This window comes from Dicentrarchus labrax, unplaced genomic scaffold (genome assembly GCF_905237075.1).
Source record: "Dicentrarchus labrax unplaced genomic scaffold, dlabrax2021, whole genome shotgun sequence".
In the NCBI taxonomy this organism is placed as follows: domain Eukaryota; kingdom Metazoa; phylum Chordata; class Actinopteri; family Moronidae; genus Dicentrarchus; species Dicentrarchus labrax.
In genome coordinates, this window is record NW_026136720.1 from 23,873,409 (window position 1) to 23,899,371 (window position 25,963).

Genomic DNA, 25,963 nt, shown 5'->3' on the forward strand with positions numbered 1-25,963 from the left:
GCCGTGTAAGGCTCTGGAGGTAGCCTACAGGACTCGCAGAGGAGGGGAAGGTGAGAGGCATGCAAAGCTCAAGGCATGGGTTTTCCCTCCTCTGTGGCAAAGAGTGGATAGTTTTCTGGCTTGTTATTGGCTTCTCAGATAGTGAGTCATGGAAGACAGAGGGCAAAAAGCAGAATTACTCAGAAATTACGATTGACATTTCTTTCCAGTCCCTATCAGTCTTTGATTGAAATGATATAGAGAAAAGTTGAGAGTTAATTGTTACCTTGGCTATAGTGAGGTCATGTGAAGGTTTAAAAGATTGAAAGGTGAGCCTAAGTAAGAAATACAGTTTTCCTCTCCATTCAACACCAAATAAATGCCATTGTGAAGCGTGTAAAGGCATAACTTTAAATGTGATATCTGTCTTGGTTAGGCAGCCCCCCACACTTGAATTCTTAATGAACTTAATGGCATTGTCAAAGGGATAAGACGATTAATGCTTTGGGCTTCGTCATTGTGAGGAACAGATAAATTACTGATTAGATGCTTTTTCACATAATATTTATGGGTAGCTGTTGTCACAGCAAACACAACCTTTTGGATTCAGCAGTTTTTAATCATCTCTAGGGCTTCCAAGGCTTGGTTGGAAATACAGAAGAGTGTTTGGGCAAAAAGTAAGGTATGTCGGCTCACCTGTCTCCATGCCGCCCCGGCACATCCGATGCCCGTCCTTCAATCTGGTCCACTGATAGTTTATTGTAGACATTTAACACACGGACAATAACTCAAAAGAAAAAACTTCGTATGGACCTGGGAAAATTTGACGGTCCTTCACACGGTCACAGAACTCAAAAACATTTTAACTTAGTATAGAAAACCAGTTGGACAATCCACAAACATCTCTCAAATTTCTCCTATTCCACAACGTCAGGCTCCTTCACAGCAGATTGTAAATTATGGCAAACAAATTACACTTTTGGCAACCAAGTCAAACCAGTCCTGTAATTAAATAATTGACTATACAGTGATTAGGATGCTTTCTCAGGGCCTTTCCCAGCTCAGGGACGTTGACTGCTTTATTTTTTCTTTTCCTGTATCTTGAGGCGGATTCGTCTCGGACACAATGATTTTGGATGCCTGCCACATTAGCTGCAAGCATGAATGCATTTACACTCTTGCGCATGTTTTCATTAAAAACACAAATGAGTCATAAGTGGTGTCACCTTAGTCTCTCTAGGTCGGGGGCTTGGAAAAAGCTTGGGTATTTAGCCTATAGCCACATATTTCGGGCACAGATTAGGAGAGTGAAATAAGGAGCCACAAATTGAGCAGAAAAGAATTTGGTGGCCCGTGAAATACTTACTGATGAGAGCCAGGTCAACTACTGAGCAGTCGAGTCTCTGATTGAACCTCTGGATGTACATGGCAGCTTTGGCAGAGAACGACTCGTAAAATAGTGCTCCTCCGTACGACGTGGCCAGATTGCAAATGGTGGGTACCTAAGTGTCAGTTCTACGGGATGAATAATCACGTGACCTACCAAAATACACCGAATGCCACGTAAAAAGTTTGATTGCACCAAGATTTCTGGCCTGGTTTGTTGTTTTTAATGTTAGTGAATAAAGCTGAGCACAGATTTTTAAAGGTCCATTGTGTAATATTTATGATCTGTTGTCAGAAATGGAATATAATATTCATAGGCATGTTTTCATTAGTGTATAATCACCTGAATATAGGAATTGTTGTGTTTTTCAACACTCTAGTTTCCCATTTTCATTCCCAGGTTGTCAAATTGAGACGCTAACAGTGTTCACTAATTGCCACTAAATACCACACACTGGACCTTTAATTGTTCTTCTGTGGCTACAAAAATTATTATTTCTATTTTCTTTTTTTTTTTTAACTGAACAAATAATGGTGCATACAACTGTTGATTTGTTCAGTGCACTTGTGGAAAATTATTCCACTTTGGTATGGGACCAAATCGACCTAGTGATATTTTTATGCAAATCTCTACAGCTCAACTGGGAGGTAAAACACACTGCAACCAGAAAAACACACACTGAACACACACAGCTTCTTCATTATAATGTCAGAATATGAATTAAAATGCTGTCAGATATAGTTTTCGTTGACAGGAAGTCTTAGCTGGATGATATAACAGATAAGTGTGTTGTTTTCATCATATCACCGTGCACTCACAGTCACAGTCATGATAGTAATGGGCCACTGTATCGGCCTCAGAGCTGAGAGCTGTAATGGATGCTGGAGACATGAAAAATGCATCAGTTTCCCCAAAAACTCTCATCCTACATGTAACATTAGCATGATGGGACACACACACACAAACACACTTTATCAAATACATGCAAGCTTCTCACAGCACAGTAAAGCCTTTTTCCATCAACCTGAATTATGTTACATACTACATACAGGACCCAGTACTTTGTGTGTGTGTTTGTGTATGTACACACAGTATAAAAATATGAGAAATTACATGCATCACACATCCTGCAAACATGAAGCTCCTGAGCTTCAATTATTCAAACTGAAAACCCCCAACACACATACACACTCACTCACTCACTCACTTTCTTTCTTTCTCTCTCTCTCTCTCTCTCTCTCTCTCTCTCTCTCTCTCTCTCACACACACATACACACACACACACACACACACACACACAGTAGCTTCATACTGTATTGGACTGGATACTGAAAGTATATTCTCATATTTATTATTAGTTATTGTCATCACTGTCATCAAACATATTCATGACAGTAGTTTTGATTCTCAACCCTGACCTGATTTTAAGCTGAAATTGATATATATCTGTAAGATAGGTAAGAGCATTAATCCCAGGAGGAGAACTGAGGTAAGTACAGTATGGTTAAGGTTAGGGGGAAGATCGTGGTCAGGGTTAATAAAACAAAATTCATTGCAGGTCTGACAGGATGTGAACTCCATCCTCCATATCATTACTTTCCACCTGTCTACACAAAAGGACACACAGCTTGTTGTATTGGCAGTCGCAGTGGACATAAATCAGGAGGTGTAGAATCATACTGCTTTATTATCTTTACTGCTTCTCACTTTACTGTAAACTATCAGGATTCTTTAAGAATGATGACTTTAGATCTTGTCCTCATTTTCCCAGTGTAATCTGATAACCCTCCACACTCTTGCAGTCTTAACAGAAATAACATCAGAGAGGTGGGCAGTAGTCGCAAATACTGTGTGCTTTTCATTATGCTAACTTATGAAATTAAATCGTTCCCCATTCGTCATCATGGAGGATCTTTCAATTACTCAAATGCACCTCAAGGAGACGAGAAGTGAGGAGGCTTATGGAGGAGCTCAGAGCGAGGAAGCACAGATGTATCATACCTGGAAGTCTTTTAAGTGGCGTGGCATATACACTGTGTTCCAAATTATTATGCATTATACTGTTTTTGTTCTTTTTCGTTCCTAAATAGTCAATATAATAGGCAGTCATTAGGATTTTTTATTCCTCAACAATTATATCGTAATCTGGATTTTATTAAACACAATTACCAATGATGACAATGGTATTTTTTGCAAAATAACTCAAAATGCAGTGTTCCAAATTATTATGCAAAACACTGTTTCAAAACACTCAATAGTTTCTAAAGGATTGAAAACCGAAATCTGTTGTATTTTTTGCATTAGAGGGGATTTTGTTTCTCAAATCAAAGCTATTTAAATCAAAAACATCTTTAAAGATCGAGTTACATATTAACATAGGAGCCCTTCTTTGATATCACATTAACAACTCTCTCATCCATTGAACTCTTAAGTCCATGTCCTGTATTTCCTTTGAGAATGCCAGAATTGCCTCACGGAGCTGCTGTTTTGAGGTAAACTGCCACCCACCCTCATAGAGCTTCCTTTTGAGGATGCTCCTCAGTTTCTCAATAGGGTTGAGGTCAGGAGATGATGGTGCTTTCATACCTATTGATCTTTTTTCATCTGCAGAAAGATATTTTTTCCCCATATTGCATGAAACCTGTGACTTGCTTAATAATGTGGAACAACATCCTTAAGTAGTTTCCCATTAATTAGGCTCACCTGGCAAACTAATAAAGACAAACCTGTCTGAGATTGATGTCAGTGATCTAAACATACATGGGAAGCAGTACAATTGAAAACTTTCATTGAAAAATATATAAATTTTTTTCATTGAAATCATATTTGCATAATAATTTGGAACACAGTGTAAATACCACCCCTCTGCATGTGGCTTCAGTTTGAAGCAGCCCTTCATAAATGTAAGAGGTCCATGATCGTTATGTTCTTTTAGAACTGTCTGTTCTACTAAAGAAGAGCAAAATGAATGCCAGAGGGGGAACACTGCAAATAAATGCTTACGTCTATAAGGCTTAATGGTGAAGTGTTTTTTTACAGCACACATGTCCTCCATTGTGCCTCGTTTTATGGAAATGATTAACATCTTATATTTATGTCAATTGGAACTGTCAGAACTGTCAGGAATTTCATGTCTTACTGGGACCTATTCTGAGGGCAGAATATGACCAGCTGTTTACAGGGTGACGACACACTGCTGAACAGAAGTGGGAGTGTGATTAATGCATCAATGCATAGCTATTATTTGGCCTAATATTTGAATGAAAAGTTATTATCTAAAAACTTAATAATAATTACAAGTAGCTTTGATAGCAGTTGAAAAACATAGGTATATAATAAAGATGTAATTAAGAGCAAACAGCCCATAACAACAACATACTTTTACATCCCTGAGAGTAATACTGACTGAGGTGAGGCTGCAGGACATCAGTGCCACACAGGCGGGAAAGAAGTGGGACAATCAGAAGAGGAAATATAAAGGTATGTAGGTTGTTTCTGTTTTTGTTATAGATTTGGTTTAATCTCTCTTTTGATAAATTGTCTTTCCAGTGATGCATATACACCTTTCACCTTTCTGTTCTCAGGAGGGGAGGCCACAACAGCCACCTGGCCCAGGTTTACTCCGATGCATGAGGCCATTAGGGGGAGGCCTTCTATTTTTGCCTCCAGTCTTACTGGACAACAGTGGGGGGGGGGACCAGTGGATGCTGTGGCCTCTAAAAACAGTGACCCAACCCCCTCGATATCTGTAGGATGCAACCCCCCACCCCGAAAAAGAGGAGAAGCAGACTGACGCAGCTGTTGGACGAAGAGGATGAGCTGTTTCAGGACTATCAATCACAAACAGAGAGATTTTTGGACCTTTTTGAGGAAGAGTTGGGCCTTACTTTATGTTCTGTTAAGTCCTTTCTTTCTTTTTATAGCAGAGCCTAAATGCAACTTTATATTTATTTATTGTTTTATGTTGGGTGTATTTTAGGTCATCCGGTGTTCATCAATAAATGCAGTTAACAAATGAAATAATGTTCTATTAATAACTTTATTAATCTCACTAGGGGCAGTTTGTTTGTTGCAGCTATTTGTACGCACAACAGAGTAAAATATAAACAACCAGAGAAATAATACAATACACACTAGGGCTGCATGATATGGTTAAACACATTTTTTTGGTGGGGCTCTGCACTTCATCATAATGCCATTTTGTCACATAGTTTATCTTCAAAATTAAAAAGTGATTTGGATATTGATAATATTTTCATTAGCCAAATTTGCAGCAGTAATGTACAGCAACTAAAGGAATCAAATTAGATTTTCCTGCTGGTTAAAGGTGTCTCATAGTGACTCCTCAAACTCTATAAAACATTGAGTTACTATTTGTCTGTGCTTATGAGATTTTATACGTTTTCTTTTAATGCTTTCTTATATGCCATCAACCTGCCAGGGACTACAGACAGAAATGACTAAATCTGTCACATTTACATAATGGTCTCCAGTGCTGATTAATGTGCATCCTTAAATAAAACAAAGGACCAACAGTTTTTACGTCATCATTTGAAGAGGTTCTGTATGAAGCTGACTAAAAGTTGTGTTTATATGAATCGTACATTGTAACATTGTAAATATAAATGTCTTCTCCCTCTCAGTCTCTCTGAGGTCCAGTGAAGCAGAGACGAATGTGACATTCAGAAGTCTCCACTCGGTTTTGAATCAATCAGTTTTGGTCTCTGGAACAACCAGCCGGTTCACAACAAAATACCTGTGCTTCTTGCCTCCTGTAATCTTGTTACTACGCCTCTGCTACACCGTCCCTCCATCATCCGACATGCAGCATGGAAGGTCACAAATGCTTGGTTTGTATTATCAGACGGGAAGTGAGTCGTCAGTGTGTGTTATTCAGAATATGTGTAAAAACACACGCTGCTTTAGACTGCGGCCCACAGTGTACACTGTAATTATTGTGCCTTGCATAAGCAAGCACAATACTACTCTTCCTCGGGCTTATTATTGTGCCTTGCATAAGCAAGCACAATACTACTCTTCCTCGTGCTTATTATTGTGCCTTGCATAAGCAAGCACAATACTACTCTTCCTCGGGCTTATTATAATTATTAAACTTATTATTATTCTTCCGTACGTTTTTCGGCGCGCTTCTTCTCCCGGAGCTTTTGTCGCACATACACAAAAAAGGTATCAAAACGTGCGGCTCGATGAGGACATTAGTGCTATGACTTTTCTAAGAATTTCGCCAAACGGTTTGCCGGTAAATCGCCAAAAACCGGTCCAAAAAATGAATGGGTGTGTATTGCGAGAATGTTCAACCGCTAGAGTGCGTGACATCATCGCTAGAGTGTGGGGAGAGAGAAAAATTTGTCGAAAAATAAATTTGTAAACTGCTGTCATGGCCACAAATTTCACTCTACAGAAATAATTTATAGATAGAAACGTAGGTAAATCCGTTGGGGTCGCAGTGATACCACTGCTGAAGCTGTCAGACAAATAGTTTTGGCGGGAAACGCACTGATGCGCCAGCAACGCCCTCTCATGGCCCCATCTACTCCCATGTTAATTTTAGAGGAGCAATCATGAAACACGTTCGTTGAACCTCTTCTCTCTCAATCTCCCCAGGTCACATTTTTTAACTTTAACCACTGAAACTTGGCAGCGCTATAGTCAACAAGATGACGACGCTCACGGTCTTTTCGGTTTTCATTTCGGTCGTTCCTGGCCATGCTTTTTAGGGGATTCATTTTAAATGTTTTCTGTCTCTCTGAGGAGTTAGAGACAGAGAGAGAGCGTGCGCAGCTGCTGTGGGCTCCCCTGATTGCCATGACAACCAAAGCCTGCTCACACACACACACACACACACACACACAGTTAGCTACAGAGAATGACAAGACAATAATAAGCTAGCGCTAGCTGGCTAGCTAAAGATAATTAGCAGGTGGCTAACAAGCAAACAATTTAAAGCTGAATGATTTTAATATTAACACAAAATAAGTTCAATACACCTTAAATATTTTACCCTACTATGAGCTGTTCCTTTATTTACATTAGCACTCCTTCAGGAGCATAATACAATTAAACACATTAACCAAAGCTAGCACTTAGCTAGCGATTAGCGCTTAGCTAGCGATTAGCATGTAGCTAGCGATTAGCATGTAGCTAGCGATTAGCGGTTAGCTAGCGATTAGCACGTAGCTAAGCGCTACCTTTGGTTTATGTGTTTATGTGTGCTACCTCTAGCTAGCTAGCTAAAGAGAATGACATGATATTAATATGCTAGCGCTACCTAAGGAGGATGACAGGTTATCAATATGCAATAGGGAGGATTACATGGCATTAATAATCTAGCGCTAGCTGGCTAGCTAAAGATAATTAGAAGGTGGCTAACAAACAAACAATTTAAAGCTGAATGATTTTAATATTAACACAAAATAAGAACAATACACCTTAAATATTTTACCCTACTATGAGCTGTTCCTTAATTTACATTAGCACTTCTTCAGGAGCATAATACAATTAAACACATTAACCAAAGCTAGCACTTAGCTAGCGATTAGCGGTTAGCACTTAGCTAGCGATTAGCGCAGAGCTAGCGATGAGCGGTTAGTAGGATTAGCGACAGCTAGCGATTAGCGGTTAGCACGTAGACATGGTATTAACATATGGGCCAGAGCAAGGCACAATCAAAATTGCTTTAGGAATTTTCTAGTTATTGTGCCTTGCATAAGCAAGCACAATACTATTATTCCCCGTGCTTATTATAATATTTTATTCTTCCGTACGCTTTTTCGGCGCGCTTCTTCTCCCGGAGCTTTTGTCGCACATACACAAAAAAGGTATCAAAACGTGCGGCTCGATGAGGACATCTAGTGCTATGACTTTTCTAAGAATTTCGCCAAACGGTTTGCCGATAAATCGCCAAAAACCGGTCCAAAAAATGAATGGGTGTGTATTGCGAGAACCTCCAACTGAAAAAAACTGCCAGAGTGCGTGACATCATCGCTAGAGTGTGGGGAGAGAGAAAAATTTGTCGAAAAATAAATTTGTAAACTGCTGTCACGGCCACAAATTTCACTCTACAGAAATAATTTATAGATAGAAACGTAGGTAAATCTGTTGGGGTCGCAGTGATACTACTGCTGAAGCTGTCAGACAAATAGTTTTGGCGGGAGACGCACTGATGCGCCAGCAACGCCCTCTCACGGCCCCATCTACTCCCATGTTAAAATGGAGAGGAGGATTCTTGAAACACGCTCGTTGAACCTCTTCTCTCTCAATCTCCCCAGGTCACATTTTTTAACTTTAACCACTGAAACTCGGCAGTGCTATAGTCAACAAGATGACGACGCTCACGGTCTTTTCGGTTTTCATTTCGGTCGTTCCTGGCCATGCTTTTGAGGGGATTCGTTTTAATTGTTTTCTGTCTCTCTGAGGAGTTAGAGACAGAGAGAGAGCGTGCGCAGCTGCTGTGGGCTCCCCTGATTGCCATGACAACCAAAGCCTGCTCACACACACACACACACACACACACACACAGCTAGCTACAGAGAATGACAAGACATTAATAAGCTAGCGCTAGCTGGCTAGCTAAAGATAATTAGCAGGTGGCTAACAAGCAAACAATTTAAAGCTGAATGATTTTAATATTAACACAAAATAAGTTCAATACACCTTAAATATTTTACCCTACTATGAGCTGTTCCTTAATTTACATTAGCACTCCTTCAGGAGCAAAATACAATTAAACACATTAACCAAAGCTAGCACTTAGCTAGCAATTAGCGATTAGCACTTAGCTAGCGATTAGCGCACAGCTAGCGATTAGCGGTTAGCACGTAGACATGGTATTAACATATGGGCCAGAGCAAGGCACAATCAAAATTGCTTTAGGAATTTTCTAGTTAAACTTATTATTATTCTTCCGTACTCTTTTTCGGCGCGCTTCTTCTCCCGCAGCTTTTGTCGCACATACACAAAAAAGGTATCAAAACGTGCGGCTCGCCGGGAGGACATCTAGTGCTATGACTTTTCTAAGAATTTCGCCAAACGGTTTGCCGATAAATCGCCAAAAACCGGTCCAAAAAATGAATGGGTGTGTATTGCGAGAACCTCCAACTGAAAAAAACTGCCAGAGTGCGTGACATCATCGCTAGAGTGTGGGGAGAGAGAAAAATTTGTCGAAAAATAAATTTGTAAACTGCTGTCATGGCCACAAATTTCACTCTACCGAAATAATTTATAGATAGAAACGTAGGTAAATTCGTTGGGGTCGCAGTGATACTACTGCTGAAGCTGTCAGACAAATAGTTTTGGCGGGAGACGCACTGATGCGCCAGCAACCCCTCTCACGGCCCCATCTACTCCCATGTTAAATTTTAGAGGAGGAATCTTGAAAAACGCTCGTTGAACCTCTTCTCTCTCAATCTCCCCAGGTCACATTTTTTAACTTTAACCACTGAAACTCGGCAGTGCTATAGTCAACAAGATGACGACGCTCACGGTCTTTTCGGTTTTCATTTCGGTCGTTCCTGGCCATGCTTTTGAGGGGATTCATTTTAAATGTTTTCTGTCTCTCTGAGGAGTTAGAGACAGAGAGAGAGCGTGCGCAGCTGCTGTGGGCTCCCCTGATTGCCATGACAACCAAAGCCTGCTCTCACACACACACACACACACACACACACACACACACACAGCTAGCTACAGAGAATGACAAGACATTAATAAGCTAGCGCTAGCTGGCTAGCTAAAGATAATTAGCAGGTGGCTAACAAGCAAACAATTTAAAGCTGAATGATTTTAATATTAACACAAAATAAGTTCAATACACCTTAAATATTTTACCCTACTATGAGCTGTTCCTTAATTTACATTAGCACTCCTTCAGGAGCATAATACAATTAAACACATTAACCAAAGCTAGCACTTAGCTAGCGATTAGCGCTTAGCTAGCGATTAGCATGTAGCTAGCGATTAGCATGTAGCTAGCGATTAGCATGTAGCTAGCGATTAGCGTTAGCTAGCGATTAGCACGTAGCTAAGCGCTACCTTTGGTTTATGTGTTTATGTGTGCTAGCTCTAGCTAGCTAGCTAAAGAGAATGACATGATATTAATATGCTAGCGCTAGCTAAGGAGGATGACAGGTTATCAATATGCTATAGGGAGGATTACATGGCATTAATAATCTAGCGCTAGCTGGCTAGCTAAAGATAATTAGAAGGTGGCTAACAAGCAAACAATTTAAAGCTGAATGATTTTAATATTAACACAAAATAAGTTCAATACACCTTAAATATTTTACCCTACTATGAGCTGTTCCTTAATTTACATTAGCACTCCTTCAGGAGCATAATACAATTAAACACATTAACCAAAGCTAGCACTTAGCTAGCGATTAGCGGTTAGCACTTAGCTAGCGATTAGCGCAGAGCTAGCGATGAGCGGTTAGCTAGAGATTAGCGCACAGCTAGCGATTAGCGGTTAGCACGTAGACATGGTATTAACATATGGGCCAGAGCAAGGCACAATCAAAATTGCTTTAGGAATTTTCTAGTTAAACTTATTATTATTCTTCCGTACGCTTTTTCGGCGCGCTTCTTCTCCCGCAGCTTTTGTCGCACATACACAAAAAAGGTATCAAAACGTGCGGCTCGATGAGGACATTAGTGCTATGACTTTTCTAAGAATTTCGCCAAACGGTTTGCCGGTAAATCGCCAAAAACCGGTCCAAAAAATGAATGGGTGTGTATTGCGAGAACCTCCAACTGAAAAAAACTGCCAGAGTGCGTGACATCATCGCTAGAGTGTGGGGAGAGAGAAAAATTTGTCGAAAAATAAATTTGTAAACTGCTGTCATGGCCACAAATTTCACTCTACAGAAATAATTTATAGATAGAAACGTAGGTAAATCCGTTGGGGTCGCAGTGATACTACTGCTGAAGCTGTCAGACAAATAGTTTTGGCGGGAGACGCACTGATGCGCCAGCAACGCCCTCTCACGGCCCCATCTACTCCCATGTTAATTTTAGAGGACAAATCTTGAAAGACGCTCGTTGAACCTCTTCTCTCTCAATCTCCCCAGGTCACATTTTTTAACTTTAGCCACTGAAACTCGGCAGTGCTATAGTCAACAAGATGACGACGCTCACGGTCTTTTCGGTTTTCATTTCGGTCGTTCCTGGCCATGCTTTTGAGGGGATTCATTTTAATTGTTTTCTGTCTCTCTGAGGAGTTAGAGACAGAGAGAGAGCGTGCGCAGCTGCTGTGGGCTCCCCTGATTGCCATGACAACCAAAGCCTGCTCTCACACACACACACACACACACACACACACACACACAGCTAGCTACAGAGAATGACAAGACATTAATAAGCTAGCGCTAGCTGGCTAGCTAAAGATAATTAGCAGGTGGCTAACAAGCAAACAATTTAAAGCTGAATGATTTTAATATTAACACAAAATAAGTTCAATACACCTTAAATATTTTACCCTACTATGAGCTGTTCCTTAATTTACATTAGCACTCCTTCAGGAGCATAATACAATTAAACACATTAACCAAAGCTAGCACTTAGCTAGCGATTAGCGATTAGCATGTAGCTAGCGATTAGCGCAGTTAGCTAGCGATTAGCGGTTAGCTAGCGATTAGCACGTAGCTAAGCGCTAGCTTTGGTTTATGTGTTTATGTGTGCTAGCTTTAGCTAGCTAGCTAAAGAGAATGACATGATATTAATATGCTAGCGCTAGCTAAGGAGGATGACAGGTTATCAATATGCTATAGGGAGGATTACATGGCATTAATAATCTAGCGCTAGCTGGCTAGCTAAAGATAATTAGCAGGTGGCTAACAAACAAACAATTTAAAGCTGAATGATTTTAATATTAACACAAAATAAGAACAATACACCTTAAATATTTTACCCTACTATGAGCTGTTCCTTAATTTACATTAGCACTCCTTCAGGAGCATAATACAATTAAACACATTAACCAAAGCTAGCACTTAGCTAGCGATTAGCGCTTAGCACTTAGCTAGCGATTAGCGCAGAGCTAGCGGTTAGCACGTAGACATGGTATTAACATATGGGCCAGAGCAAGGCACAATCAAAATTGCTTTAGGAATTTTCTAGTTATTGTGCCTTGCATAAGCAAGCACAATATATCCCTGCTTATTATTTGCCTTTATTATTGTGCCTTGCATAAGCAAGCACAATACTATTATTCCCCGTGCTTATTATAATATTTTATTCTTCCGTACGCTTTTTCGGCGCGCTTCTTCTCCCAGAGCTTTGATCGCACGTACACAAAAAAGGTATCAGAACGTGCGGCTCGTTGAGGACATTAGTGCTATGACTTTTCTAAGAATTTCGCCAAACGGTTTGCCGATAAATCGCCAAAAACCGGTCCAAAAAATGAATGGGTGTGTATTGCGAGAACCTCCAACTGAAAAAAACTGCCAGAGTGCGTGACATCATCGCTAGAGTGTGGGGAGAGAGAAAAATTTGTCGAAAAATAAATTTGTAAACTGCTGTCATGGCCACAAATTTCACTCTACCGAAATAATTTATAGATAGAAACGTAGGTAAATTCGTTGGGGTCGCAGTGATACTACTGCTGAAGCTGTCAGACAAATAGTTTTGGCGGGAGACGCACTGATGCGCCAGCAACGCCCTCTCACGGCCCCATCTACTCCCATGTTAAAATGGAGAGGAGGATTCTTGAAAAACGCTCGTTGAACCTCTTCTCTCTCAATCTCCCCAGGTCACATTTTTTAACTTTAGCCACTGAAACTCGGCAGCGCTATAGTCAACAAGATGACGACGCTCACGGTCTTTTCGGTTTTCATTTCGGTCGTTCCTGGCCATGCTTTTGAGGGGATTCATTTTAAATGTTTTCTGTCTCTCTGAGGAGTTAGAGACAGAGAGAGAGCGTGCGCAGCTGCTGTGGGCTCCCCTGATTGCCATGACAACCAAAGCCTGCTCACACACACACACACACACACACACACACACACACAGCTAGCTACAGAGAATGACAAGACATTAATAAGCTAGCGCTAGCTGGCTAGCTAAAGATAATTAGCAGGTGGCTAACAAACAAACAATTTAAAGCTGAATGATTTTAATATTAACACAAAATAAGAACAATACACCTTAAATATTTTACCCTACTATGAGCTGTTCCTTAATTTACATTAGCACTCCTTCAGGAGCATAATACAATTAAACACATTAACCAAGAGCTAGCACTTAGCTAGCGATTAGCGCTTAGCTAGCGATTAGCGCTAAGCTAGCGATTAGCGCCAGCTAGCGATTAGCCAGTACATTGCTTAGCTAGCGATTAGCGCTTAGCTAGCGATTAGCGGTTAGCAAGCGATTCGCACGTAGCTAGCAATTAGCGCTTAGCTAGCGATTAGCACATAGCTAAGTGCTACCTTTGGTTAATGTGTTTATGTGTGCTAGCTCTAGCTAGCTAGCTAAAGAGAATGACATGATATTAATATGCTAGCGCTAGCTAAGGAGGATGACAGGTTATCAATATGCTATAGGGAGGATTACATGGCATTAATAATCTAGCGCTAGCTGGCTAGCTAAAGATAATTAGAAGGTGGCTAACAAGCAAACAATTTAAAGCTGAATGATTTTAATATTAACACAAAATAAGAACAATACACCTTAAATATTTTACCCTACTATGAGCTGTTCCTTAATTTACATTAGCACTCCTTCAGGAGCATAATACAATTAAACACATTAACCAAAGCTAGCACTTAGCTAGCGATTAGCGGTTAGCACTGAGCTAGCGATTAGCGCACAGCTAGCGATTAGCGGTTAAATAGCGCTTAGCACGTAGCTAAGCGCTACCTTTGGTTAATGTGTTTATGTGTGCTAGCTCTAGCTAAAGAGAATTACATGGTATTAATATGCTAGCGCTAGCGTGCTAGAGAGCAAGACATGGCTAGACATGGTATTAACATATGGGCCAGAGCAAGGCACAATCAAAATTGCTTTAGGAATTTTCTAGTTATTGTGCCTTGCATAAGCAAGCACAATACTACTCTTCCTCGTGCTTATTATTATTAAACTTATTATTATTCTTCCGTACGTTTTTCGGCGCGCTTCTTCTCCCAGAGCTTTTGTCGCACATACACAAAAAAGGTATCAAAACGTGCGGCTCGATGAGGACATTAGTGCTATGACTTTTCTAAGAATTTCGCCAAACGGTTTGCCGATAAATCGCCAAAAACCGGTCCAAAAAATGAATGGGTGTGTATTGCGAGAACCTCCAACTGAAAAAAACTGCCAGAGTGCGTGACATCATCGCTAGAGTGTGGGGAGAGAGAAAAATTTGTCGAAAAATAAATTTGTAAACTGCTGTCATGGCCACAAATTTCACTCTACAGAAATAATTTATAGATAGAAACGTAGGTAAATCCGTTGGGGTCGCAGTGATACCACTGCTGAAGCTGTCAGACAAATAGTTTTGGCGGGAAACGCACTGATGCGCCAGCAACACCCTCTCACGGCCCCATCTACTCCCATGTTAAAATGGAGAGGAGGAATCTTGAAAAACGCTCGTTGAACCTCTTCTCTCTCAATCTCCCCAGGTCACATTTTTTAACTTTAACCACTGAAACTCGGCAGTGCTATAGTCAACAAGATGACGACGCTCACGGTCTTTTCGGTTTTCATTTCGGTCGTTCCTGGCCATGCTTTTGAGGGGATTCATTTTAAATGTTTTCTGTCTCTCTGAGGAGTTAGAGACAGAGAGAGAGCGTGCGCAGCTGCTGTGGGCTCCCCTGATTGCCATGACAACCAAAGCCTGCTCACACACACACACACACACACACACACACACAGCTAGCTACAGAGAATGACAAGACATTAATAAGCTAGCGCTAGCTGGCTAGCTAAAGATAATTAGCAGGTGGCTAACAAGCAAACAATTTAAAGCTGAATGATTTTAATATTAACACAAAATAAGAACAATACACCTTAAATATTTTACCCTACTATGAGCTGTTCCTTAATTTACATTAGCACTCCTTCAGGAGCATAATACAATTAAACACATTAACCAAAGCTAGCACTTAGCTAGCGATTAGCTGTTAGCACTTAGCTAGCGATTAGCGGTTAGCACTTAGCTAGCGATTAGCGCATAGCTAGCGATTAGCGGTTAGCACGTAGACATGGTATTAACATATGGGCCAGAGCAAGGCACAATCAAAATTGCTTTAGGAATTTTCTAGTTATAATTATTATTATTCTTCCGTACGTTTTTCGGCGCGCTTCTTCTCCCGGAGCTTTTGTCGCACATACACAAAAAAGGTATCAAAACGTGCGGCTCGGCCGAGGACATCTAGTGCTATGACTTTTCTAAGAATTTCGCCAAACGGTTTGCCGATAAATCGCCAAAAACCGGTCCAAAAAATGAATGGGTGTGTATTGCGAGAACCTCCAACTGAAAAAAACTGCCAGAGTGCGTGACATCATCGCTAGAGTGTGGGGAGAGAGAAAAATTTGTCGAAAAATAAATTTGTAAACTGCTGTCATGGCCACAAATTTCACTCTACAGAAATAATTTATAGATAGAAACGTAGGTAAATCCGTTGGGGTCGCAGTGATACTACTGCTGAAGCTGTCAGACAAATAGTTTTGGCGGGAGACGCACTGATGCGCCAGCAACGCCCTCTCACGGCCCCATCTACTCCCATGTTAATTTTAGAGGAGGAATCTTGAAACACGCTCGTTGAACCTCTTCTCTCTCAATCTCCCCAGGTCACATTTTTTAACTTTAGCCACTGAAACTCGGCAGTGCTATAGTCAACAAGATGACGACGCTCACGGTCTTTTCGGTTTTCATTTCGGTCGTTCCTGGCCATGCTTTTGAGGGGATTCATTTTAAATGTTTTCTGTCTCTCTGAGGAGTTAGAGACAGAGAGAGAGCGTGCGCAGCTGCTGTGGGCTCCCCTGATTGCCATGACAACCAAAGCCTGCTCACACACACACACACACACACACACACACAGCTAGCTACAGAGAATGACAAGACATTAATAAGCTAGCGCTAGCTGGCTAGCTAAAGATAATTAGCAGGTGGCTAACAAGCAAACAATTTAAAGCTGAATGATTTTAATATTAACACAAAATAAGAACAATACACCTTAAATATTTTACCCTACTATGAGCTGTTCCTTAATTTACATTAGCACTCCTTCAGGAGCATAATACAATTAAACACATTAACCAAAGCTAGCACTTAGCTAGCGATTAGCGCTTAGCTAGCGATTAGCATGTAGCTAGCGATTAGCATGTAGCTAGCGATTAGCGTTAGCTAGCGATTAGCACGTAGCTGATTGCGTTAGCTAGCGATTAGCACGTAGCTAAGCGCTAGCTTTGGTTTATGTGTTTATGTGTGCTAGCTCTAGCTAGCTAGCTAAAGAGAATGACATGATATTAATATGCTAGCGCTAGCTAAGGAGGATGACAGGTTATCAATATGCTATAGGGAGGATTACATGGCATTAATAATCTAGCGCTAGCTGGCTAGCTAAAGATAATTAGCAGGTGGCTAACAAGCAAACAATTTAAAGCTGAATGATTTTAATATTAACACAAAATAAGAACAATACACCTTAAATATTTTACCCTACTATGAGCTGTTCCTTAATTTACATTAGCACTCCTTCAGGAGCATAATACAATTAAACACATTAACCAAAGCTAGCACTTAGCTAGCGATTAGCGGTTAGCACTTAGCTAGCGATTAGCGCATAGCTAGCGATTAGCGGTTAGCTAGCGATTAGCGCACGCTAGCATGGTATTAACATATGGGCCTAGAGCAAGGCACATATCAATGCTCTTTGGTTAATGTTTTTTCTAGCTCTAGCTAAAGATGACATGGTATTAACATATGGGCCAGAGCAAGGCACAATCAAAATTGCTTTAGGAATTTTCTAGTTAAACTTATTATTCTTCCGTACGTTTTTTCGGCGCGCTACTCCTCCCGCAGCTTTTGTCGCACATACACAAAAAAGGTATCAAAACGTGCGGCTCGGCCGGGAATCGAGTGCTATGACTTTTCTAAGAATTTCGCCAAACGGTTTGCCGATAAATCGCCAAAAACCGGTCCAAAAAATGAATGGGTGTGTATTGCGAGAACCTCCAACTGAAAAAAACTGCCAGAGTGCGTGACATCATCGCTAGAGTGTGGGGAGAGAGAAAAATTTGTCGAAAAATAAATTTGTAAACTGCTGTCATGGCCACAAATTTCACTCTACCGAAATAATTTATAGATAGAAACGTAGGTAAATTCGTTGGGGTCGCAGTGATACCACTGCTGAAGCTGTCAGACAAATAGTTTTGGCGGGAGACGCACTGATGCGCCAGCAACTCCCTCTCACGGCCCCATCTACTCCCATGTTAATTTTAGAGGAGGAATCTTGAAACACGCTCGTTGAACCTCTTCTCTCTCAATCTCCCCAGGTCACATTTTTTAACTTTAACCACTGAAACTCGGCAGTGCTATAGTCAACAAGATGACGACGCTCACGGTCTTTTCGGTTTTCATTTCGGTCGTTCCTGGCCATGCTTTTGAGGGGATTCATTTTAAATGTTTTCTGTCTCTCTGAGGAGTTAGAGACAGAGAGAGCGCGCGCAGCTGCTGTGGGCTCCCCTGATTGCCATGACAACCAAAGCCTGTCCACACACACACACACACACACACACACACACACAGCTAGCTACAGAGAATGACAAGACATTAATAAGCTAGCGCTAGCTGGCTAGCTAAAGATAATTAGCAGGTGGCTAACAAACAAACAATTTAAAGCTGAATGATTTTAATATTAACACAAAATAAGTTCAATACACCTTAAATATTTTACCCTACTATGAGCTGTTCCTTAATTTACATTAGCACTCCTTCAGGAGCATAATACAATTAAACACATTAACCAAAGCTAGCACTTAGCTAGCGATTAGCGCTTAGCTAGCGATTAGCATGTAGCTAGCGATTAGCATGTAGCTAGCGATTAGCAGTTAGCTAGCGATTAGCACGTACTAGCGATTAGCGGTTAGCTAGCGATTAGCAGTTAGCTAGCGATTAGCACGTAGCTAGCGATTAGCGGTTAGCTAGCGATTAGCACGTAGCTAAGCGCTAGCTTTGGTTTATGTGTTTATGTGTGCTAGCTCTAGCTAGCTAGCTAAAGAGAATGACATGATATTAATATGCTAGCGCTAGCTAAGGAGGATGACAGGTTATCAATATGCTATAGTGGAGGATTACATGGCATTAATAATCTAGCGCTAGCTGGCTAGCTAAAGATAATTAGCAGGTGGCTAACAAGCAAACAATTTAAAGCTGAATGATTTTAATATTAACACAAAATAAGAACAATACACCTTAAATATTTTACCCTACTATGAGCTGTTCCTTAATTTACATTAGCACTCCTTCAGGAGCATAATACAATTAAACACATTAACCAAAGCTAGCACTTAGCTAGCAATTAGCGGTTAGCACTTAGCTAGCGATTAGCGCAAGCTAGCGATTAGCGGTTAGCTAGCGGTTAGCACATAGACATGGTATTAACATATGGGCCAGAGCAAGGCACAATCAAAATTGCTTTAGGAATTTTCTAGTTAATATTATTCTTCCGTACGTTTTTTCGGCGCGCTTACTCCTCCCGGAGCTTTTGTCGCACGTACACAAGAAAGGTATCAAAACGTGCGGCTCGGCCGGGAATCGAGTGCTATGACTTTTCTAAGAATTTCGCCAAACGGTTCGCCGGTAAATCGCCAAAAACCGGTCCAAAAAATGAATGGGTGTGTATTGCGAGAACCTCCAACTGAAAAAAACTGCCAGAGTGCGTGACATCATCGCTAGAGTGTGGGGAGAGAGAAAAATTTGTCGAAAAATAAATTTGTAAACTGCTGTCATGGCCACAAATTTCACTCTACAGAAATAATTTATAGATAGAAACGTAGGTAAATTCGTTGGGGTCGCAGTGATACTACTGCTGAAGCTGTCAGACAAATAGTTTTGGCGGGAAACGCACTGATGCGCCAGCAACGCCCTCTCACGGCCCCATCTACTCCCATGTTAATTTTAGAGGACAAATCTTGAAACACGCTCGTTGAACCTCTTCTCTCTCAATCTCCCCAGGTCACATTTTTTAACTTTAACCACTGAAACTCGGCAGCGCTATAGTCAACAAGATGACGACGCCCACGGTGTTTTCGGTTTTCATTTCGGTCGTTCCTGGCCATGGGTTCGAGGGGATTCATTTTAATTGTTTTCTGTCTCTCTGAGGAGTTAGAGACAGAGAGAGAGCGTGCGCAGCTGCTGTGGGCTCCCCTGATTGCCATGACAACCAAAGCCTGCTCACACACACACACACACACACACACACACACACACACACAGCTAGCTACAGAGAATGACAAGACATTAATAAGCTAGCTAGCTGGCTAGCTAAAGATAATTAGCAGGTGGCTAACAAACAAACAATTTAAAGCTGAATGATTTTAATATTAACACAAAATAAGAACAATACACCTTAAATATTTTACCCTACTATGAGCTGTTCCTTAATTTATATTAGCACTCCTTCAGGAGCATAATACAATTAAACACATTAACCAAAGCTAGCACTTAGCTAGCGATTAGCGCTTATAGCTAGCGATTAGCATGTAGCTAGCGATTAGCATGTAGCTATAGCGATTAGCACGTAGCTAAGCGCTAGCTTTGGTTTATGTGTTTATGTGTGCTAGCTCTAGCTAGCTAGCTAAAGAGAATGACATGATATTAATATGCTAGCGCTAGCTAAGGAGGATGACAGGTTATCAATATGCTATAGGGAGGATTACATGGCATTAATAATCTAGCGCTAGCTGGCTAGCTAAAGATAATTAGCAGGTGGCTAACAAGCAAACAATTTAAAGCTGAATGATTTTAATATTAACACAAAATAAGTTCAATACACCTTAAATATTTTACCCTACTATGAGCTGTTCCTTAATTTACATTAGCACTCCTTCAGGAGCATAATACAATTAAACACATTAACCAAAGCTAGCACTTAGCTAAATTAGCACTTAGCTAGCGATTAGCGCAGCTAGCTAGCGATTAGCGGTTAGCACGTAGACATGGTATTAACATATGGGCCAGAGCAAGGCACAATCAAAATTGCTTTAGGAATTTTCTAGTTATTGTGCCTTGCATAAGCAAGCACAATACTACTCTTCCCCATACTTATTATTATTATTCTTCCGTACGTTTTTTCGGCGCGCTTCTTCTCCCGCAGCTTTTGTCGCACATACACAAAAAAGGTATCAAAACGTGCGGCTCGGCCGGGAATGGTGTGCTATGACTTTTCTAAGAATTTCGGCAAACGGTTTGCCGGTAAATCGCCAAAAACCGGTCCAAAAAATGAATGGGTGTGTATTGCGAGAACCTCCAACTGAAAAAAACCGCCAGAGTGCGTGACATCATCGCTAGAGTGTGGGGAGAGAGAAAAATTTGTCGAAAAATAAATTTGTAAACTGCTGTCATGGCCACAAATTTCACTCTACAGAAATAATTTATAGATAGAAACGTAGGTAAATTCGTTGGGGTCGCAGTGATACTACTGCTGAAGCTGTCAGACAAATAGTTTTGGCGGGAAACGCACTGATGCGCCAGCAACGCCCTCTCACGGCCCCATCTACTCCCATGTTAATTTTAGAGGAGGAATCCTGAAAAACGCTCGTTGAACCTCTTCTCTCTCAATCTCCCCAGGTCACATTTTTTAACTTTAGCCACTGAAACTCGGCAACGCTATAGTCAACAAGATGACGACGCCCACGGTCTTTTCGGTTTTCATTTCGGTCGTTCCTGGCCATGCTTTTGAGGGGATTCGTTTTAATTGTTTTCTGTCTCTCTCAAGAGTTAGAGACAGAGAGAGTGCGTGCGCAGCTGCTGTGGGCTCCCCTGATTGCCATGACAACCAAAGCCTGCTCACACACACACACACACACACACACACACACACACACAGCTAGCTACAGAGAATGACAAGGCATTAATAAGCTAGCGCTAGCTGGCTAGCTAAAGATAATTAGCAGGTGGCTAACAAACAAACAATTTAAAGCTGAATGATTTTAATATTAACAAAAAATAAGTTCAATACACCTTAAATATTTTACCCTACTATGAGCTGTTCCTTAATTTACATTAGCACTCCTTCAGGAGCATAATACAATTAAACACATTAACCAAAGCTAGCACTTAGCTAGCGATTAGCGCTTAGCTAGCGATTAGCGGTTAGCTAGCGATTAGCACGTAGCTAAGCGCTAGCTTTGGTTTATGTGTTTATGTGTGCTAGCTTTAGCTAGCTAGCTAAAGAGAATGACATGATATTAATATGCTAGCGCTAGCTAAGGAGGATGACAGGTTATCAATATGCTATAGGGAGGATTACATGGCATTAATAATCTAGCGCTAGCTGGCTAGCTAAAGATAATTAGCAGGTGGCTAACAAGCAAACAATTTAAAGCTGAATGATTTTAATATTAACACAAAATAAGTTCAATACACCTTAAATATTTTACCCTACTATGAGCTGTTCCTTAATTTACATTAGCACTCCTTCAGGAGCATAATACAATTAAACACATTAACCAAAGCTAGCACTTAGCTAGCGATTAGCGCTTAGCTAGCGATTAGCATGTAGATAGCGATTAGCGGTTAGCTAGCGATTAGCACGTAGCTAGCGATTAGCGGTTAGCTAGCGATTAGCACGTAGCTAAGCGCTAGCTTTGGTTTATGTGTGCTAGCTTTAGCTAGCTAGCTAAAGAGAATGACATGATATTAATATGCTAGCGCTAGCTAAGGAGGATGACAGGTTATCAATATGCTATAGGGAGGATTACATGGCATTAATAATCTAGCGCTAGCTGGCTAGCTAAAGATAATTAGCAGGTGGCTAACAAGCAAACAATTTAAAGCTGAATGATTTTAATATTAACACAAAATAAGAACAATACACCTTAAATATTTTACCCTACTATGAGCTGTTCCTTAATTTACATTAGCACTCCTTCAGGAGCATAATACAATTAAACACAATAACCAAAGCTAGCACTTAGCTAGCGATTAGCGGTTAGCTAGCGATTAGCGGTTAAATAGCGGTTAGCACGTAGACATGGTATTAACATATGGGCCAGAGCAAGGCACAATCAAAATTGCTTTAGGAATTTTCTAGTTATTGTGCCTTGCATAAGCAAGCACAATACTACTATCCCTCATACTTATTATATTTTATTCTTCCGTACGTTTTTCGGCGCGCTACTCCTCCCGGAGCTTTTGTCGCACGTACACAAGAAAGGTATCAAAACGTGCGGCTCGGCCGGGAATCGAGTGCTATGACTTTTCTAAGCGTTTCGCCAAACGGTTCGCCGTTAAATCGCCAAAAACCGGTCCAAAAAATGAATGGGTGTGTATTGCGAGAACCTCCAACTGAAAAAAACCGCCAGAGTGCGTGACATCATCGCTAGAGTGTGGGGAGAGAGAAAAAGTTGTCGAAAAATAAATTTGTAAACTGCTGTCATGGCCACAAATTTCACTGTACAGAAATAATTTATAGATAGAAACGTAGGTAAATCCGTTGGGGTCGCAGTGATACTACTGCTGAAGCTGTCAGACAAATAGTTTTGGCGGGAGACGCACTGATGCGCCAGCAACACCCTCTCACGGCCCCATCTACTCCCATGTTAATTTTAGAGGACAAATCTTGAAAAACGCTCGTTGAACCTCTTCTCTCTCAATCTGTCCAGGTCACATTTTTTAACTTTAACCACTGAAACTCGGCAGCGCTATAGTCAACAAGATGACGACGCTCACGGTCTTTTCGGTTTTCATTTCGGTCGTTCCTGACCATGCTTTTGAGGGGATTCGTTTTAATTGTTTTCTGTCTCTCTGAGGAGTTAGAGACAGAGAGAGCGTGCGCAGCTGCTGTGGGCTCCCCTGATTGCCATGACAACCAAAGCCTGCTCACTCACACACACACACACACACACACACACAGCTAGCTACAGACAATGACAAGGCATTAATAAGCTAGCTGGCTAGCTGGCTAGCTAAAGATAATTAGCAGGTGGCTAACAAGCAAACAATTTAAAGCTGAATGATTTTAATATTAACACAAAATAAGAACAATACACCTTAAATATTTTACCCTACTATGAGCTGTTCCTTAATTTACATTAGCACTCCTTCAGGAGCATAATACAATTAAACACAATAACCAAAGCTAGCACTTAGCTAGCGATTAGCGGTTAGCTAGCGATTAGCGGTTAAATAGCGGTTAGCACGTAGACATGGTATTAGCTAGCGATTAGCTGTTAGCACTTAGCTAGCGATTAGCGCACAGCTAGCGATTAGCGCTTAGCTAGCGATTAGCATGTAGCCAGCGATTAGCGGATAGCTAGCGATTAGCATGTAGCTAAGCACTACCTTTGGTTTATGTGTTTATATGTGCTAGCTTTAGCTAGCTAGCTAAAGAGAATGACATGATATTAATATGCTAGCGCTAGCTAAGGAGGATGACAGGTTATCAATATGCTATAGGGAGGATTACATGGCATTAATAATCTAGCGCTAGCTGGCTAGCTAAAGATAATTAGCAGGTGGCTAACAAACAAATAATTTAAAGCTGAATGATTTTAATATTAACACAAAATAAGTTCAATACACCTTAAATATTTTACTCTACTGTGAGCTGTTACTTCATTTACATTAGCACTCCTTCAGGAGCATAATACAATTAAACACATTAACCACAGCTAGCACTTGGCTAGCAACTAGCGGTTAGCACTTAGCTAGCGATTAGCGCACAGCTAGCGATTAGCGGTTAGCACGTAGACATGGTATTAACATATGGGCCAGAGCAAGGCACAATCAAAATTGCTTTAGGAATTTTCTAGTTTTCTTATTATTCTTCCGTACGTTTTTCGGCGCGCTTCTTCTCCCGCAGCTTTTGTCGCACATACACAAAAAAGGTATCAAAACGTGCGGCTCGGCCGGGAATCGAGTGCTATGACTTTTCTAAGAATTTCGCCAAACGGTTTGCCGATAAATCGCCAAAAACCGGTCAAAAAAATGAATGGGTGTGTATTGCGAGAACCTCCAACCGAAAAAAACTGCCAGAGTGCGTGACATCATCGCTAGAGTGTGGGGAGAGAGAAAAATTTGTTGAAATATAAATTTGTAAACTGCTGTCATGGCCACAAATTTCACTGAACAGAAATAATTTATAGATAGAAACGTAGGTAAATTCGTTGGGGTCGCAGTGATACTACTGCTGAAGCTGTCAGACAAATAGTTTTGGCGGGAGACGCACTGATGCGCCAGCAACTCCCTCTCATGGCCCCATCTACTCCCATGTTAAAATGGAGAGGAGGATTCTTGAAAAACGCTCGTTGAACCTCTTCTCTCTCAATCTCCCCAGGTCACATTTTTTAACTTTAACCACTGAAACTCGGCAGTGCTATAGTCAACAAGATGACAACGCCCACGGTGTTTTCGGTTTTCATTTCGGTCGTTCCTGGCCATGCTTTTTAGGGGATTCATTTTAAATGTTTTCTGTCTCTCTGAGGAGTTAGAGACAGAGAGAGAGCGTGCGCAGCTGCTGTGGGCTCCCCTGATTGCCATGACAACCAAAGCCTGCTCACACACACACACACACACAGCTAGCTACAGAGAATGACAAGACATTAATAAGCTAGCGCTAGCTGTCTAGCTAAAGATAATTAGCAGGTGGCTAACAAACAAACAATTTAAAGCTGAATGATTTTAATATTAACACAAAATAAGAACAATACACCTTAAATATTTTACCCTACTATGAGCTGGTCCTTAATTTACATTAGCACTCCTTCAGGAGCATAATACAATTAAACACATTAACCACAGCTAGCACTTAGCTAGCGATTAGCGCTTAGCTAGCGATTAGCATGTAGCTAGCGATTAGCGCTTAGCTAGCGATTAGCGGTTAGCTAGCGATTAGCACGTAGCTAAGCGCTAGCTTTGGTTTATGTGTTTATGTGTGCTAGCTCTAGCTAGCTAACTAAAGAGAATGACATGATATTAATATGCTAGCGCTAGCTAAGGAGGATGACAGGTTATCAATATGCTATAGGGAGGATTACATGGCATTAATAATCTAGCGCTAGCTGGCTAGCTAAAGATAATTAGCAGGCGGCTAACAAGCAAACAATTTAAGGCTGAATGATTTTAATATTAACACAAAATAAGTTTAATACACCTTAAATATTTTACCCTACTATGAGCTGTTCCTTCATTTACATTAGCACTCCTTCAGGAGCATTATACAATTAAACACATTAACCAAAGCTAGCACTTAGCTAGCGATTAGCGATTAGCACGTAGCTAGCGATTAGCGCTTAGCTAGCGCTTAGCACGTAGCTAAGCGCTACCTTTGGTTAATGTGTTTATGTGTGCTAGCTCTAGCTAAAGAGAATTACATGGTATTAATATGCTAGCGCTAGCGTGCTAGAGAGCAAGACATGGCTAGACATGGTATTAACATATGGGCC

General features: G+C 40.9%; 1 long non-coding RNA gene across 2 annotated transcripts; it reads left to right on the forward strand.

Moving 5' to 3' along the window:
- Positions 1 to 7,688: 7,688 nt before the first annotated feature.
- On the forward strand, positions 7,689 to 24,899 carry LOC127353899 (uncharacterized). Of its 2 annotated transcripts, XR_007881386.1 has the most exons (6): positions 7,689 to 7,748; positions 8,974 to 9,350; positions 17,404 to 18,424; positions 18,460 to 18,624; positions 21,801 to 23,004; positions 24,677 to 24,899. It is a non-coding gene; the product is annotated as an uncharacterized LOC127353899 (long non-coding RNA). The 2 variants fall into 2 exon arrangements; XR_007881385.1 differs by lacking the exon at positions 7,689 to 7,748 and having other exon boundaries at positions 9,302 to 9,350; positions 17,404 to 18,388; positions 24,677 to 24,898.
- The last annotated feature ends 1,064 nt before the right edge of the window (positions 24,900 to 25,963 follow it).